The sequence below is a fragment of the Anopheles stephensi genome, unplaced genomic scaffold (genome assembly GCF_013141755.1).
Source record: "Anopheles stephensi strain Indian unplaced genomic scaffold, UCI_ANSTEP_V1.0 ucontig136, whole genome shotgun sequence".
NCBI classification, from domain to species: Eukaryota; Metazoa; Arthropoda; class Insecta; order Diptera; family Culicidae; genus Anopheles; species Anopheles stephensi.
In genome coordinates, this window is record NW_023405054.1 from 4395 (window position 1) to 24040 (window position 19646).

A 19646-nucleotide genomic window follows, 5' to 3' on the forward strand; every position below is an offset into this window, starting at 1 on the left:
TGTCGAGCTGTCATCCGGTGCGCGTGGCACTCTGTGCAAAGTGCGCTCTCTCTTTGTTTGGTTAAAAAGGGCGTAAAATTGTGCTTGATCCACCAGATACTGTGCACAATGGAGGTAAAATGGCAAGTTATACTGTACAAAAGTGAAAACAGCTCCACAATAGGTGAAATAATGTTTGTATAAGTGACACATGGTTCCAGCACATAAGTGCGGTAAGCAGACTCAGATGGACACAGTTTTCCCGGTGATGGTGAACCGATCGGAGTGCAGTTTGTGTTTCAAATCAGTGATAAATGGCCAATAAAGAGGCTTCAGTGAAGAAACTGTGGTTTTTCGCTGCTTTTAGAACGAAATGTGGCGCGTGTAAGTTGTAGGCCACACCACCACCAACAACAACAACAACAGCCGTCAAAGTTGGTAGGCACACCATTTCTCGGGAAATCCCGATTTCTCAGGTTTGGAAGTGAGTGAAAACGGTCGATAAGGTGGCCCAAATGTTGTGCGAGCCGAAAACGGGGTAAAAATCGGCCAATTAGTGCGAAAGCTACGTGGTCCAAAAAGTGCATCAGTGGTGGGGGGATCAAGGTGTATATATTTAGAAGGTGAATTTTTGTCGATTTGGCAGGTAGACATTTTGGATTTTGGCCGGTCGAGAAACTTCAAAGTTTGTTTACTTAATCATATGGTTTGGGACTACCAAAATAAACAAACATAAAGCATCGTTTTTCGGTTCAGTAAACCAAGTTTCTACATTTATCATCGTCGTTGCACATAGCACTGAAGATAAACAGTTCCTTTACCAGCTCTAAAAAGAAATTTGCGTGACGTTGTTTTCTTCATACAGCTACCAAAGGCCTATCGGACGTATCGAATTACGGCATACCACTCGATAAAATTACACTGGTAGATTAAGTGAAGCTGTTCGATTCTCGTGCTAAGTACCATAAATTACAAGGAATAGGATAGAATTGTGCCGCATCCACCTCGAAACCCTTATCTTTCGTACCCGTCAGGCGTATAATGCTTCACTGGATAGCATTAGCAATTATGCGTAGGTAAGTATTTTATGCATTCGTTGTCCAGTAGATTGTATGGATGCTTCCTCTATTCTTCATTCATCTGTGGTTTCAACGAACGACTAATTCGATTCTCTGCCATCAGATTGTTCGGAAAGTTTCACTATGATTTGAAAGCACCAGCACCACCAGTGCGTGGACCGTAAAGTATCAGTATCATGATGTGCTGCCTCCACTGGATCCAGGTAAGGACTCCATCGATCATCGGTGTAAGAACGTTTATATTGAATGATACTGTAAACTGTTTACGGGGCATTCAATATTTAAGGCAAGAGGGAAAATTTGTAATTTTTATTCGTGAACAACACAACCCAACGTGTGCAGGTGCCAACCGTTTACAATAAGTCTATTTTAAAGCTGTATTTGCTGTTCATTATTTTTATTTAACGATTCAATGAAACGGAACAACTTACTCAGCGTTTAAACGCTTTCTTTCAAAACGACGAATATATATGAATACACATTTCATTCAGTGTTATATGGACAGCGATAAACGAACAACGTCGACGTTGTAGCCAGGACGGTAAAATTTGCCATTAACAGAATCATCACATACTTAAGACATTTTTTGAAGGTGATTGAAAAGAAAGAACTTTCACTTCGATGTCCAGGGAGTCAAAGTGCTCAGCAAAAATAAGTAAGGATATTGTTAATGTATCTAGTGATTAAAACTACTTCTACAAAAACCATCGTTATTTCATTTGCGGACTAAACATAGCTTAGAAGTTACGAATGAACTAGTTGATTGAGATATGTAGAGACCGGCTCTTATTGCTCTCTGCTTTAGTATATAGGAAAACTTGTTTGTAAACTTATGTTAATATTTATAATTTGGCTTCATTAAAGTTGATCACATTGTGTTCATTACTCTTGTTACTGCACATTGTATCTTACTACTAGTTTCTACTACTTGCCCACTCTTTCGAACAAGTTTATCCGAAATGGACACGTAGCCGAAAGAAAGAAACTCAGTAAACCGCTGCAATCTTCGAACCGTGGCGGCTTCCGAGTTCGACTCCGCCTGATACAGTTAACGAGTTCGCTATACTCTTCTACGCCTTGTGCCAACCGAGTCGCGGACGAACCTTGAAGGTGGGGCATGAGTCCGGCATCTGCTTCATGTTCATTAACCATCCTTTCGGCTTTCGGTCTCAGGATATCTACACCATCAAACAGCTCAGCAAATTAGTTTATCGATGTTTTAATACGTTATGTGTCCCGTGCTTTCCCCTGTAACCAGTAATAAAATAATTTAATCAACCGTTTTGAATAGAATGACAAAAAATTAAGAGATCGATTATTAAAACATTTTTCATTTCAAAGAACGAAATAAAAAGCAACAAAACTGTGTTTTATTATCACATTACTAATGCTTTTCCTCATGTTAACATGAGTGGTTTTTTAAGTTTGATAAAATGAAAGTGAAAAAAATATATGGAGTACGATTCAACATTTAACGAAATTGTGAGATCACTCGATTGTACAAGTTGTTAGCTTTCTTGGGCTTTTAAAAATCAGAAAACAACAAATATTCTTTGGGTTTGACCAGTAGTGAGGGAAGATATATTATTGCAAATTGTAAGTCGTCTGTATCATAAAAAGCATCAATGTCGTTACTGGAAAAATAGTAGCACATAACTACAAATCCTTGTTTTGTGAATCCTACGATAACATGGAAAAATGTTATGTTCCGACGTGTACAATATTACATAGTACTTCGAAACTGGCTTTATATGGTCGATGTTGGTTGCATAATAAAAAAAAATCTAAAATGGATTTACTTTCTATTTATAAATTGTATTAAGACCGATATAACACCATTATTCAAACGTACAAAAAATAGATTACGCCACAAGAAAGAACGAAAAACTGAAAAGCTGCTCAGCTATTATCTACAAGCACTAGTACCTTGAAGAATTAGAAACATTTTCAAAACGGGTGGATATTTGGTTTAGTATTTCTTTTTAAACATATAGATCATTATAAATCATTCCCAAGAAATGAAAATCAAAAATTGCCTCGATTGAAATGTACGTGTCAGTGGTGAACATGTAAGTAATGCAGAAAAAGCTATGCAAATATTTAAGAAATTAATTCTTATGCACATATCATAACTGTGAGCGCTTTGCGAATGAAGGAAAAACAAACATGGCTTTGATTACATGTCGACAAACTAGGGGAGCCCAGTAAAGATTGGCTACTCATTGTTTTAGCTGTACTACGCATTATTGAATTACAGTATAACCATGATATCTTGGAGATATTTTTTTCTCACAGCCATTGCAAAATAAGGGGTGTTTCTGACCAATCATCTGAATCTGCATTCAACGAGTTTGTTTGACTCTCAGAGTTCATCAGCTATTATTTTTTCTTCTACAGACATCAGACACTCTCAGTCAGATGTAAGACAGATGTTTGAGTATAACCATGTTCCACTGGAGGTGTCAATCCAAGCGACTGTATTAATACCTTGAGTAGCAGTAGCCACACGCAGAAAAAAAAACAAGAAAAAGATGGATGGAAATTCTTTTAAGGTTACATTGTAAATATTTTAGTTTCAAATTCCCTACATCAGTAAGGATCTCGTACGATCAACTGCAGGTCATACATATTGTCAACCTCAAACCCTTGTCGGACATTTACCGGTAGGAGGTTTATTTGAGTCCTTAAATGGATTTTTAAAAAAGGGATTGAGAATGAAACAGATTTTATCTATATCCCGATGAAACCTTACTTAAAAAAAGTGGAATTGTGGCTCCTGCTTAACACATTCAGAACTAACCACCTGAATCATCCTTCGATTCTTATATAATTCTTTGCAAAACCTCGTGTAATTGCAGGAATGAGATATTTTAACTTGAGAAAAACGAGCTTAAAAACTGCAAAAATACCAAAGAATTATTAAATACTAATCTAAAAAAAAATAAAAAAAATTCATTTTTCCGGAATTCTCACATTTAAAGAGGTAATTTATAATTATGTGCCATACGACACGAACGATTTAAAGATTATTGACATCACAAGTTTGTTTGATACCAGGTAATCTTATTATATTTTCGTCACTTTATGTGATGATCAGCATTTGGAATTTGCTATTGAAACCATGTAGACCAAGTTGCTTTATAACAAAATATAAAATGAAGTAGTCCTAAATAAAATAAGTCTTGGGGAAAACACCGGGCCTCGGTTTCAAATAGCCCAAAAAACTTGGTATGAAATGAAAACGAATCATCCCAAATATAACCGAAATTTTCGGCACCTGTTAGCTGATTACAGCACAATCCAATTAAAAATCAATTAATATCATCGAAAATTGAAATTCTGAACATGTGAAACACTAATTTCTGACAATAATAATAAAATAAGGCATGTCAATATATCTTCAAGCTTACTGTAATTACATTTCCATTTAACACCTAAAGATAATCTATCTTTCAATAATGTCGATTAAAATCACATATTAGGAATGACTAAGATTGAATGAGTCTTTCAAGACATCTATATTAAAATTTAGTAAAACAACTGGAAAACCGTTTTGGACATTCCAAATTTTGCTTCCCAAATACATCGTAAGGCACCTCGATCGGCGCAGAGAGGAATTCGCAAAATAAATTTTCCCCCTCACCTGTTCCCACCCCCCATACACCCATCCACCGAGAAGTAGTACCAAACCCAGGGTATAAGGGGAGTTCGCTGGAAAATCATCCGTTCGGGTCGGTTTCACGTGTCCGGTCCCCGATGTTGACCCTCCGGCCGTGTGCCAAGTTTTTCCTGAAAATTCGGAAAACTGTGGGAGATTTTCGCGGACCGGTTTTTTCGTCTCCAAACAGCGAATTCTCAACCGATCCGGACAAATAACGCATCGATCGATGCGGACCAACGGGACCGATAGTTTGGTGTACCGTTTGGCCGGATCACACCCACCATCCGGCAACCAGGGCCGGAAAACTGTTTTTCCGTGTTTTTCCGGGTTTAGAGCGGAGCTACGCGTTCGCGATGTTCGGCAATCTTGCGCATCTCATCGAGATACATCTAGATCCGGTCAAAGATCGGATCATTCCGACCAGCAAGGGGCGCACCATCCAAAAAACCGTTTTTGGCATTCCGAATCCCCCCCCCCCACCCCCCCAAATTCACCGTGTGACACCTCATTCGTATTTAGATAGATGGTCATATTGTATTTATGTACATCCTGGAGTTTCTATGCACCCCGGAGTTTCCGTGCGTAGCCCTGTGCCCGGGCCTCTTAAGTTTCTTCCATCTACAACTTTCATTCATCTTCCACCCTTCATCCTTCCTTGACCATGGATGCATCTTGGACCTCCGATCCATTCCACCCCTTTTATATGCACCCCCGTAACCGCTTGCTCATTCTGTAATCCGTGCGTAGCCTTGTAACCGCTTGCGCATCCGTGCGTACCCCTGTAACCGTGCCTCTTAAGCTAGTCGTTTAGTAAATAAAAGTGAAAAACGTAATCCTCGTAACGTAACGTAATAAAAGTGAAATTAAGATAAAAAATCCGTTATAACTTACATTTGTGACCCTGATTTTTATTATGAAAAATAAGCAAACAATTGTAAATTGCTTAAAACAATTATAAATGTGACTATTCTTAATTCATTTTTTTTTGCTCAGAATTAATTTGCTTATAATTGCACTAACGGTGTTAGACAATCCCATACCCAAAATGTTCTGAAAATCCGTCTTTAATCAAAAGATGATGATGATTCCCTCCTCTTACCCCGATATTTAAAAAAATGTACTTGTGGAGAGTGTTCAAAAGAAACAAGTAAAATTACGATTTCATATCGTAGTTTTCAGATACTTTAGCTATTGAATGTATGAGCTTAATCAAATCACATTTCAACTTAATGGAAATTTAATTTTAGGTATTCATTTGATCACTACACTATTGACATTACGTTTTGCCATCGTGAATGCGAACATTTGTGTTTGCTTGATTTGAGCATTGCTACTTAGCTTTTTTGAAAAAATATACGATTTCTCGATTTTCAGTGGCCATCCAGATTACCTAGCGGCCTGCAAAGTAATCAAAAGCCTATTGCCATATGTAAGTAAAGGTTAGCCAAAAATTTTATACAAATCGGTACAAAACTAAATAATCCGGAATACACCACACCTACCTGGACAATAGTCACAACACATCAACCGCACCGAACCAGCACCAGCAGCGACGAAGAACTTAGCAACCGAATTGCTAAGTTGCATTCCTATCATCCATTCCTTCCATCCCACACTCTATTCCCTTAACCTACCCTTCCACGTACAATTGTAAATTAAATATAATTCAAACATATACATTTCTTTAACTCTCGCAATAATTGTTCGCCTCCCGCATGTAAAGAAAAGAGGCGAATATTGTATCACAGACCAAAAGTTTCTATAAATAATTAAAAAAATATCACAAAATATTTGTAGATTATAAGCTAATTAACAAATATGAAATATAACAACAAAATTGCATCAACATAAAAAAAAACATTTGCTCCCAGCGTAAAATTATCAAACTTACTCAAATTAACTAATAGTTTTCTTAAGTTTCTTGGCGTATTTTCTTTGGCATGGGTTATTTCGCTTGAGGTATGTTCTTTGAGCTTCAATTCGTTTCATATTTAAATATCTCATTCTCACTAATATTCTTTGCTTTGCAAAGGTTCTAATAATATCGTTTGGATATTCAGGAAAATTAATTTGTAAATGGCGAGCGAGGGTTTCCACGATCCGGGTGGTTTGTTTAAGTTTTCCATCTTTGTGGAAATTAAGAAAAATTTGTTCCATTTTGTGGCCTGCTTCAAGGAATCCATTAGATGGTTTGTATAAACCGCCAGCAGATACATGATCAACAAATGATTGTGGTTGTGAATAATTATGATCTTCTCTGCTGTTGCAAGTATAATCTCCTAACTGTAATTGGGGATATTTATCTCTAAATTTACGTGCGATGTATCCAATTATATATTCCAATCCATCTTGTTCCTGTTCATTCAAATTATGAATTGGAAGTTCATTATCTGTAACTACTTCTACTACATCAGGTACTATATCAGCTTCTTCAAAAATGGAAGCTGATATAAATTTCTCCTGATGAGTTACATGTTCATACTCAACACAATCTGTTGATGTTATGTATACATCCGAGGCAATATGATTTTTGCTGTCTGATGTACTTGTAATAGAATTAATAATGCTGGGCGATTTGCCAAGAATCATTAAACGAATTCTGTACATGCAATTCAAACGGGATGGGTGATCATACGTACCTCCTTTTTGTCGCAACTGAGAGAAAAAATTTTCCAGTAGATCTTGATTAAGCTGAAATAAAATAAACATGATATGATTAGTTCTAATAAACGAAAAGTAAATATTTTTAATGTGTTTTACCTTATGCGTAGATAAGTAAATAATGTTGTGCTTTTCCTTCATGTCTGCAAACAGCATTTTCACGGATGTTATCTGCATCAAAATACTTTTCTGAAAAACTTGTATATTGTTTTTTCCTACCACTAGCATGTTCGAAATGAAAGTATACATATTATCTAAAGCTTCAATTTGCTCTTCACTTCCCATGAATGATCTTTTATAATGTAGTTTTGCATTCGGGCTATATGAGCTAGAAATGCTAAACCACAAGTCTACCATTTCTATAATATTTGCCAATTCTTTTTCATTTGGCAAATATCGCCGCAATGAAATGGCTGTAGTACGAGATAGTAGCTCTGCTGCTCTACGCACATTTTGTCGTTCTTGACTTGACAAAATCAAGTGCCCCTTAGTAAGCTTGAATAAAGGAGTCATTTCAGCTCCTAATCTACCTTCTACTAGATCAAGTAATGGTTTTGCAGAAATGACTTGATCTTTATAATTAAATCCATGATCAACGAGCCAATTTCTCAATAATTTTAGTAAATGTGGTGCGTCTGGAAATACATATACATTTTTCTTAGTTATGGGATGCTCAAAATACGGTTTTTTATAATCTTGTGCACCTAGCTCTTTCCAACAACTTATATTAGTCGAACAATTGTCGCTTACGATCCCAGCAACGTTTATACCCTTTTCAAATAGTTTCTTTATAATAATAATAATGATTTCTTTGGTCATTTTTTTGTCAAAACCAATATAAATCGGCTGCTTCCAATTCTTAAACAAACCTCTAGCCATAACTACTTGTAGGTAATTATGAGGACCAACAACTTCATCAGTTGAAGGATCATATTCCATTGTATGTTGCACCTTCATCTCATCGAAACTTAATATGCATTCCGCATCTCTACTGTTCAATGTACTAATAAAGTTACCGATAAATATTAAAACATCCTCCAAAATGCCTTCGCTTAAATTAATAGTCCTTGCATATTTTTGTAAGGTCGAAATTGATGGTAGGGGGTATTTCATATCCCGTACCATATAGTCATATGCCCTTTTCCCAAAATATCGGAGCGTAAGAGCACTGCTAATTTCTTTCTTCGTCCATCTGACGCGTTTCTTTTCTTCCGTAATCAAAGCAATCTGATTTGATGATAGTGTGCCTTGTAAAAGGTTTTTCATTTTGTCAATCAGATCGTTCGGATGGATGCAAGAATTCTTCAAAAAGTTAAGTTCCTTTTCTAAATTTAAAACTTTTTGTTTTAGTTTAAAATTTTCAGAAGTAACGTAGTTTAAGGTTGCTTTTAATCGCAAATTAGCTTCTCTAAGTTTCTGTATTTCCTGAGAATTGTTTGTGTTCGTGGATTGCGTTGTGCTTACGGATGCATCATTGCTTGCCGTAACAGGAATAGATGTTAAGGGAGGAAAGTTTTCCAAATCTTCCTCCTGTTGATTACTCATTGCAGTATGCAATGCAGTTTTAATTGTTGGAATAGCTGAAACAAATATAATGAATTAGTCACACAAAGATTAAGATGCAATTCAAAACAACTCACCATTAGGAAGAAGAAGTCTTCGAGACACTTTAGCACCAACCAAATTATTAATTGGCATTAGATAATCATTTTCTAGGAAATGTGTTGAACATATCACGTCATTTATTGAAGGTTCCCAATTTTCCTCCCGGTTACAAAATTGAACCCAAGATTTACGAAGGGGTTCAGATTTTGGGAAAATGTGGAAGGAAATCTCCACCGAATGTTTTTTTGCATCGCATCGTTTATTGCGACACAGTGAAACAGCACAGGGAGCAGGCATGTTTAAAAGTTTTAGAAAAGTTCTTATGAAATTCGTTATGGTAATGAAAGAAACAAAATTTAACTAATGCTACTTGAAAACAAACAACAAAATATCAAACTAATACCTATACTAACGTAACTATCTTACCATAGAGCTAACTAACTAACCTAACTAAACACTATTTTATAAGAAAATTATCGTAAATGAAACTTAACTAACGATTTCAAAGAACTGTAGATGTGGATCTTAATTTAGAATCTACACATCTATCCAAGTTATAGTCAAAATCACTTAATACAAACTATAATTTTTATTAAATGATTATAAAAAATAACTATAACAAAAAATTAACCTTCAAAAAACACACTTCCTTATGATATCACTTCAAAGCCACCAAAAACACGCAATCCACAACCGAGCAAACCGAAAGTACAAGAAGCTATGAGGGTAAATATTTGTAAACAATACCTCCACCAATACCTTCTACCATTCCACAACCATTTCTTCTCCACCTCACCACGGAACAAAAACGTCAAGTCGCGAAATGTCAAATTGCTCTATATAATTCTACCTCCTAAATCTATATACCTTGGGGGGGATGCAGTGTCGGGTGTTTGTTTTTGCGGCCAATTTCGCGCGGATCGGTCCGGAAGCGGTCCTTTCCGGTGTGGTAGTGTGCAATTAATTGATCGAACCCAAAAAACCGCAGTGAAAAACGTCTTAAGTAGGATAAATAAGTGAAAAAACGGAGGTGGCAGAAGTGTGTCAGTAGTGTGACAGCACCACCACGTGGCGGATATACCGCGTTTAATGCAAAAGTGTAAATAAATTGCTCATTTATGGATCGAATTGAGTGCGGTTTGAATTGTAGTGATGTGAACCGAGTGTGCAATCCGTTTCCGTCGGAAAAACGGTGGAAATTCGGAAATTTATGGAAATTTTTAGTCTGACGGCTTTCCGGCTTCCGAATTTTGACAAAAGCAAAAACGGATTCCCATCCGACAAAAATCGCCCGCGCCCAAGCGACAAAAAATAAAACTGCTCAAATTGGAAGCAGCTTTTCTGGTAAAATCGGAAGTGTGTTCGGAATAGCTGTTGGTGGCTGGGAGGGTTTGCTAGGATATGTTGGAGGTGCTCGACAACTGGAGCCTGGAGCCAAAAGTGCCAGGTATATTTTGGTGTAAGATTATTCGTCACAGTGTCTCAATGAGTAAATTTGAGTTCGCGAAAAGTGCTCGATTTTTTTCGAGCGCTGTTTGAATGAATCAAAGCTTTTGCGAGAGCTGCTGTGTTATTTGAATTGTTCGGTAGCTTAAAAAACTGCTCTAAACTGCTCGGCTGGCCAGACAGGTGCAAATAGTGCATGATATATACTTTGGAGTGTGTGTGTTTACTGGTTCAGAGTGACTCTAAGAGTAAAATAAAGTGTGCGATTAGTGCTCGATTCTTTAGGCACTGCTGGAGTGACACAAATTAACGGTAAGTGCGTGTTTTGTTGTTACTACTAAGGCTACTATTGCTAGTAATAGTTCAGAATATAACACTCCTCCCAACTTTAAATGAGATTTGATTCATTCCTGATATTCTGATTATACTTTCATGTGCCTAGCTTTTATGCTCTTTGATCTGCGTAGTTAAGGCGAGGATGATTCACTGCTTTTTTTTTTGAATGCATATTTTGTTTGCCGGTAGGTACTCTAGTTTCATTATTTCCTGTCGTAGCATCAGTCATTGATATAGGTATAAGCAAAGTAGGGTGAAATTCACCTGAGAGCTGAGAAGCACGAATCTGATTGGTATGCACCATTCTAACATTCCCATGTAAATTAATTAAGTAAGTTCTAGGACTTATTTTCTCTAATACCATCGCGGGTATCCACCTTACAATGTCTTCTTGATGATTCCTATATAATATTTTGTCTCCACGGCTATAGGAATGATGAGTGGGTCTAACTGGTTTCGTTACACTGTTAGTGTTAGGATCTTAACTGGATTGCTCGTATTTAGTAATGTGCGAGGCACATAGTTAAACAATAATGAAGATGGAGTTTTGCCAGTGGACGTAGATGGAGTATTACGATACTTTAAAAGAACCTTGTTAATCTTTTTCTGAAGTGGTATCGGTTTTAATCGCTCATCTATCAGATACTTTTTCAAGACATTCTTGATCGTCTGTACCCCCCTCTCCGCTAGTTCGCTAGTGGATTGAGGGTGATAAGAAGGAGATTTCAATACTTTTATATTATCTGAATAACACGCATGTATAAACCCAGATGAGTTGAAAGGTGGCACCATTATCCGAGCACACTTCAGAAGGCAACCCAAAATACGTATACATTTCTTCCAATCGTTCCAATACACTCTCCGTACACGTTCTTCGTAGTATTTTCAAATGTATTAATTTTGAATAGGCATCCACTATTATCAGAAAGGTATTTCCATCAAAATGAAATAAATCCAAATGGATTCTTTGGAATGCATGAGTGGCTAGAGGCCATCTAGACGTAACTATTGCACTTGGTACCTTTTGCGTCTTTTGACACGCGGGCACTTTAAGTTCAGTAACTGATATGTGCTCAATCCGGTTTTCAGTTGGCAACGGTAAACGAGATAACGCATCGGCATTACTAATACATTTACCAGGCCTATGTACTATGCTATAGGAGTAATTAGACAAAATACGGCCCATCTGTACAATCTAGAAATTGCCCCAGCAGAAGAACTCTTGTGTGGGTTAAACATTTGTTTGAACGCAGAACTATCGGTAACGAGAGTAAAACTCGTACCATACAAATACATGTGATTTTTTTTTGTTCCAAATACAACTGCTAATGCTTCTTTATGTATTTTCCCGTAATTTTGTTGCGCGGGTGTGAGTGTTGATAACGCAAAATACACAGGCTTCTCCAATTATCCCGCTAAGTGAGATAAAATAGCACCAACTCCGTACGGACTGGCATCCGTACGGCATGGTATTAGTGGTTTTTTGGATCATACGGCTCTAATACGTCATTGGAGATTAACAATTCTTTACACTTTTTAAATGCCTTTTCACACTCGACTGACCACGAGAATCTACTTTCTCTCCTAAACAATTTATATAACGGATGTAATTCCAACGACAGATTTGGCTAAAATTTGTGGAAGTAGTTCAAAAGACCTAAGAACGACTGTAATTTCTTAAGAACGACTATATATTTAGTTGCTGGAGCAAGACAGATTGCTTCCACTTTAGCTTTACATGGACGAATTCCGTCAGATGTGAGCATAAAACCGAGATGTTCAATTTCTGTTTAAAAAAATCGCGATCTGGCCCAATATATGTGCACTTTATGCTGATTTAATTAATCCAACACATGGAATAAATTTTCCTTGCATTTATGTAGCATACTGCCACCAATAAGGATATCATCTAAATACGGAATAGATTTTGTTCCTAGCAAAATTTGATCTATTATAACCTGAAATACTGAGGGCGCCGAACTTATCCCAAATGGCATTCTTGTATACCTGCATCATCCACGGTGGGTATTTATGGTACATAACTCTTGAGTTGTGCGTGACAATCGTACTTGGAGATAGGCTCCCGTTAAATCGATTTTACAGTAAAATTTGAAATTCGATAAATTTGCTAAGATGTCTTCAATAGCAGGCAACGGATAATGCTCCGTACAAATAAAGCGATTCAATGTAGCTTTCCCATCTAAACAAATTCTAATTGTGCCATCTTGTTTTGGCGTAATTACGATTGGACTAGCCCACGTGGACGAACGAACAGGGACTATAATTCCCTTTTTCACCATGTGATTTATTTCTTCTACATTTTCGCGACATTTGAACGGTACCGTGTATGGTTTATGAAAAATTGGTACAGCACTTTGTTTAAGGACAATATCTGCTGTAAAACCTTCTATTTCCTGACTGACATCCCTAGAAAATACGTATGGGTATTGGTGTTCAATTTCAGACTTTAGACTGTGATGAATAGCACTAAGAGACGAGTAATTAAGACTTACCAATTTTCTCCATTCTGGCATTAGGACATCTAAGCTCGAGCGACCGAGGAGCGGTGTAAGCATCTTCTTTTTCTCCGGTTCCAGAACAAAACTGTAAAGTGAAACGAAATCTTCATATGTGTTTTTTACACGTACTGGTAGCTCCCCTATTGGACGAATAGTTTGCACTGATACCGTTTGGAACACTCTTGTCGTCCCACGCATCGGAACGTGAGATAGTTGCTCCTCGTACGTCTCTCTCGAAATCACCGTCTCGCACGCACCGGTGTCCACTTCGAACCGCACACGCACTCGCCTTCAATCTCCAGATCCATCATTGCGGGTGCATCCGTCCGCATTGTACTCGTACTGTTGAAACTGGCTCGCACGATCAAGTTTGTGATCCTCTCGTTTTGGCTCGTAGTTTGCTGCGATATCTCTACCGTCTCCTTCAACTAGTTCAGGCTGCACTGTTCCGAAGCTTCAACGAGTTCAGCAACCCGACTATGGTTTCGTCTCGTACGGCACAACGATGACACGTGACCAATATTACCGCATGCGTAACACTTCCATTGTTTGGCAGGACAGGTATCGGGGCTATGATCTCTACCACAACGAAAGCATTTATTATCTAGATGCCTTGCTGGTAAAGAACGCGTAGACAAACGCTTGCTCTTTTTTACTGCCGTTCGATCCGACGACTTCCACGATGTGCGTTGCTTGAACGCTACCAATTTTGCTGGTCCTTGCATTTCTCTGCATTCCAGCTCCGATGCTTCCCAACTTCTTCCAATCTCCAAGCTTTTTCAAACGTGAGATCACCTTCTGTTAGGAGCTTGGTTCGCAACCCGGAGTTTTGCAATTCTGCGACGAAGCGATCACGTAGCGCTTGCGACAAAAACGTGCCGAAATCACACGATTGTGATAACGCTTTTAGCTCGATGATGAACTCCGTTATTGTCTGGTTTGCTGCTTGTTCGTACTTGTGGTACTTTTAGCGTTCGGCCATTACGTTGACCTTTGGCGCCAAATGCTGCTTCAGCAGCTCGTTCTGGCTCGTCTTACACGTTTTTGAACACGGATCCCCTGGCGAACATATTCGATTGGCTATCGAATAAAGTGACGGTCCAGCCATTGTCACTAACATTGGCACTTTCTTGGTTTCTTCCACATCATTAACGATGAAGAATTGTTGCTGGCGACTAACATACTTGTCGAAATTCTCTCCGATCACAAACGGTTCCATGTGGCCGAACATAGACATAGATAGCCACATTTACTTTCGTCATGCTTCACGTGGACGGTTTCTCTTCTTCCTGGTTCGGCATCCTTTGTTGCCGTACACATCAGCACTATACTACCGACACTGATCTCCGACACGAGATTTACCGGTAAATCGACGGATGAACTGCTTTTCTATCAATTGACTTCACACGATTTACACAAAAGCAAAAGTTCCGTTCCGCGTTTATCCTTTTTAATCCTCGTCGCCAAAATTATGTTATGGTTGCGGGTAGTTACGGTGTGTTGATACTTTACTTTGTGACATATAACGGAGAAAGAACGGTATAATCAGTTCGACGAGGGCTTTTATACTAATGCTACCTAAGATGTATGTGTGATCAAGGTGGAGCGCTTACTACTTCTTAGGCTACTATTGCTAGTGATAGTTCAGTATATAACAGATAGATACGTGGTACGCGAAGTAGAAGGATGTCAACTCACACAGTTACCCTACGAAGGGGTTCTCGAAGCCAATAAGTTAAGATGTTGGGCTGAGCCCACCGGATAGTAAATTGAGGGCAATTTATTTTCAGGATAGCCGAGTTGTAACGTCCGGATGATGTTGGGCTGAGCCCACCGGATAGTAAATTGAGGGCAATTTATTTTCAGGATAGCCGAGTTGTAACGTCCGGATGAATGTTACCCATTGTGTACATACCGTATGGCAACCGAATGACAACTTAACTGACAACCGACGACTCGCTTAAGGTGCAACCTGGGCAAGACGAACTGTCAGTGAGAATGAAGCCATTCTTTCGCGCGTTCTCTTACAGTTAGGACCGAACAGAAACCTTCCGTCTCCTAAACATACGCCATAATTCCTTCCGAAAGCCTTCCGTGGATGTAAATCCGTTGTGATAACCGTCCGCCATCAGCGGTTTACATTCGATGTACATGGTTCCGGTTCATTTTATGAGCAGGGTTCATTCAAAATGTAATCAAACAGAATCCAAACATGAACAAGTTATCCTCGAAATAGTTTGGAATTTCGTAAATCTGTTCGAAGAAATTTCGTTAACGAATATATTTACCAAAACATTTACGAAAACAGGGAGACAAGATAACTTAGGAAATGGTGCTGGTGCTCTGTCAAATCCACTGAAATTCACCTTCCAAATACATACACCTTGTCCTAAATACACACACCTTGCTCTAGATACATACACCTTGGTTGTGCCTGGGCAGTTATGTCACTGTAGCAGTGTCGAGCTGTCATCCGGTGCGCGTGGCACTCTGTGCAAAGTGCGCTCTCTCTTTGTTTGGTTAAAAAGGGCGTAAAATTGTGCTTGATCCACCAGATACTGTGCACAATGGAGGTAAAATGGCAAGTTATACTGTACAAAAGTGAAAACAGCTTCACAATAGGTGAAATAATGTTTGTATAAGTGACACATGGTTCCAGCACATAAGTGCGGTAAGCAGACTCAGATGGACACAGTTTTCCCGGTGATGGTGAACCGATCGGAGTGCAGTTTGTGTTTCAAATCAGTGATAAATGGCCAATAAAGAGGCTTCAGTGAAGAAACTGTGGTTTTTCGCTGCTTTTAGAACGAAATGTGGCGCGTGTAAGTTGTAGGCCACACCACCACCAACAACAACAACAACAGCCGTCAAAGTTGGTAGGCACACCATTTCTCGGGAAATCCCCGATTTCTCAGGTTTGGAAGTGAGTGAAAACGGTCGATAAGGTGGCCCAAATGTTGTGCGAGCCGAAAACGGGGTAAAAATCGGCCAATTAGTGCGAAAGCTACGTGGTCCAAAAAGTGCATCAGTGGTGGGGGGATGCAGTGTCGGGTGTTTGTTTTTGCGGCCAATTTCGCGCGGATCGGTCCGGAAGCGGTCCTTTCCGGTGTGGTAGTGTGCAATTAATTGATCGAACCCAAAAAACCGCAGTGAAAAACGTCTTAAGTAGGATAAATAAGTGAAAAAACGGAGGTGGCAGAAGTGTGTCAGTAGTGTGACAGCACCACCACGTGGCGGATATACCGCGTTTAATGCAAAAGTGTAAATAAATTGCTCATTTATGGATCGAATTGAGTGCGGTTTGAATTGTAGTGATGTGAACCGAGTGTGCAATCCGTTTCCGTCGGAAAAACGGTGGAAATTCGGAAATTTATGGAAATTTTTAGTCTGACGGCTTTCCGGCTTCCGAATTTTGACAAAAGCAAAAACGGATTCCCATCCGACAAAAATCGCCCGCGCCCAAGCGACAAAAAATAAAACTGCTCAAATTGGAAGCAGCTTTTCTGGTAAAATCGGAAGTGTGTTCGGAATAGCTGTTGGTGGCTGGGAGGGTTTGCTAGGATATGTTGGAGGTGCTCGACAACTGGAGCCTGGAGCCAAAAGTGCCAGGTATATTTTGGTGTAAGATTATTCGTCACAGTGTCTCAATGAGTAAATTTGAGTTCGCGAAAAGTGCTCGATTTTTTTCGAGCGCTGTTTGAATGAATCAAAGCTTTTGCGAGAGCTGCTGTGTTATTTAAATTGTTCGGTAGCTTAAAAAACTGCTCTAAACTGCTCGGCTGGCCAGACAGGTGCAAATAGTGCATGATATATACTTTGGAGTGTGTGTGTTTACTGGTTCAGAGTGACTCTAAGAGTAAAATAAAGTGTGCGATTAGTGCTCGATTCTTTAGGCACTGCTGGAGTGACACAAATTAACGGTAAGTGCGTGTTTTGTTGTTACTACTAAGGCTACTATTGCTAGTAATAGTTCAGAATATAACACTCCTCCCAACTTTAAATGAGATTTGATTCATTCCTGATATTCTGATTATACTTTCATGTGCCTAGCTTTTATGCTCTTTGATCTGCGTAGTTAAGGCGAGGATGATTCACTGCTTTTTTTTTGAATGCATATTTTGTTTGCCGGTAGGTACTCTAGTTTCATTATTTCCTGTCGTAGCATCAGTCATTGATATAGGTATAAGCAAAGTAGGGTGAAATTCACCTGAGAGCTGAGAAGCACGAATCTGATTGGTATGCACCATTCTAACATTCCCATGTAAATTAATTAAGTAAGTTCTAGGACTTATTTTCTCTAATACCATCGCGGGTATCCACCTTACAATGTCTTCTTGATGATTCCTATATAATATTTTGTCTCCACGGCTATAGGAATGATGAGTGGGTCTAACTGGTTTCGTTACACTGTTAGTGTTAGGATCTTAACTGGATTGCTCGTATTTAGTAATGTGCGAGGCACATAGTTAAACAATAATGAAGATGGAGTTTTGCCAGTGGACGTAGATGGAGTATTACGATACTTTAAAAGAACCTTGTTAATCTTTTTCTGAAGTGGTATCGGTTTTAATCGCTCATCTATCAGATACTTTTTCAAGACATTCTTGATCGTCTGTACCCCCCTCTCCGCTAGTTCGCTAGTGGATTGAGGGTGATAAGAAGGAGATTTCAATACTTTTATATTATCTGAATAACACGCATGTATAAACCCAGATGAGTTGAAAGGTGGCACCATTATCCGAGCACACTTCAGAAGGCAACCCAAAATACGTATACATTTCTTCCAATCGTTCCAATACACTCTCCGTACACGTTCTTCGTAGTATTTTCAAATGTATTAATTTTGAATAGGCATCCACTATTATCAGAAAGGTATTTCCATCAAAATGAAATAAATCCAAATGGATTCTTTGGAATGCATGAGTGGCTAGAGGCCATCTAGACGTAACTATTGCACTTGGTACCTTTTGCGTCTTTTGACACGCGGGCACTTTAAGTTCAGTAACTGATATGTGCTCAATCCGGTTTTCAGTTGGCAACGGTAAACGAGATAACGCATCGGCATTACTAATACATTTACCAGGCCTATGTACTATGCTATAGGAGTAATTAGACAAAATTACGGCCCATCTGTACAATCTAGAAATTGCCCCAGCAGAAGAACTCTTGTGTGGGTTAAACATTTGTTTGAACGCAGAACTATCGGTAACGAGAGTAAAACTCGTACCATACAAATACATGTGATTTTTTTTTGTTCCAAATACAACTGCTAATGCTTCTTTATGTATTTGCCCGTAATTTTGTTGCGCGGGTGTGAGTGTTGATAACGCAAAATACACAGGCTTCTCCAATTATCCCGCTAAGTGAGATAAAATAGCACCAACTCCGTACGGACTGGCATCCGTACGGCATGGTATTAGTGGCTTTTTTGGATCATACGGCTCTAATACGTCATTGGAGATCAACAATTCTTTACACTTTTTAAATGCCTTTTCACACTCGACTGACCACGAGAATCTACTTTCTCTCCTAAACAATTTATATAACGGATGTAATTCCAACGACAGATTTGGCTAAAATTTGTGGAAGTAGTTGAAAAGACCTAAGAACGACTGTAATTTCTTAAGAACGACTATATATTTAGGTGCTGGAGCAAGACAGATTGCTTCCACTTTAGCTTTACATGGACGAATTCCGTCAGATGTGAGCATAAAACCGAGATGTTCAATTTCTGTTTAAAAAAATCGCGATCTGGCCCAATATATGTGCACTTTATGCTGATTTAATTAATCCAACACATGGAATAAATTTTCCTTGCATTTATGTAGCATACTGCCACCAATAAGGATATCATCTTAATACGGAATAGATTTTGTTCCTAGCAAAATTTGATCTATTATAACCTGAAATACTGAGGGCGCCGAACTTATCCCAAATGGCATTCTTGTATACCTGCATCATCCACGGTGGGTATTTATGGTACATAACTCTTGAGTTGTGCGTGACAATCGTACTTGGAGATAGGCTCCCGTTAAATCGATTTTACAGTAAAATTTGAAATTCGATAAATTTGCTAAGATGTCTTCAATAGCAGGCAACGGATAATGCTCCGTACAAATAAAGCGATTCAATGTAGCTTTCCCATCTAAACAAATTCTAATTGTGCCATCTTGTTTTGGCGTAATTACGATTGGACTAGCCCACGTGGACGAACGAACAGGGACTATAATTCCCTTTTTCACCATGTGATTTATTTCTTCTACATTTTCGCGACATTTGAACGGTACCGTGTATGGTTTATGAAAAATTGGTACAGCACTTTGTTTAAGGACAATATCTGCTGTAAAACCTTCTATTTCC

General features: G+C 38.6%; 1 long non-coding RNA gene across 1 annotated transcript; it reads left to right on the forward strand.

Moving 5' to 3' along the window:
• Window positions 1–584: 584 nt before the first annotated feature.
• LOC118515304 lies at window positions 585–1952 on the forward strand. Its single transcript, XR_004907017.1, has 2 exons — window positions 585–1055; window positions 1162–1952. It is a non-coding gene; the product is annotated as an uncharacterized LOC118515304 (long non-coding RNA).
• The last annotated feature ends 17694 nt before the right edge of the window (window positions 1953–19646 follow it).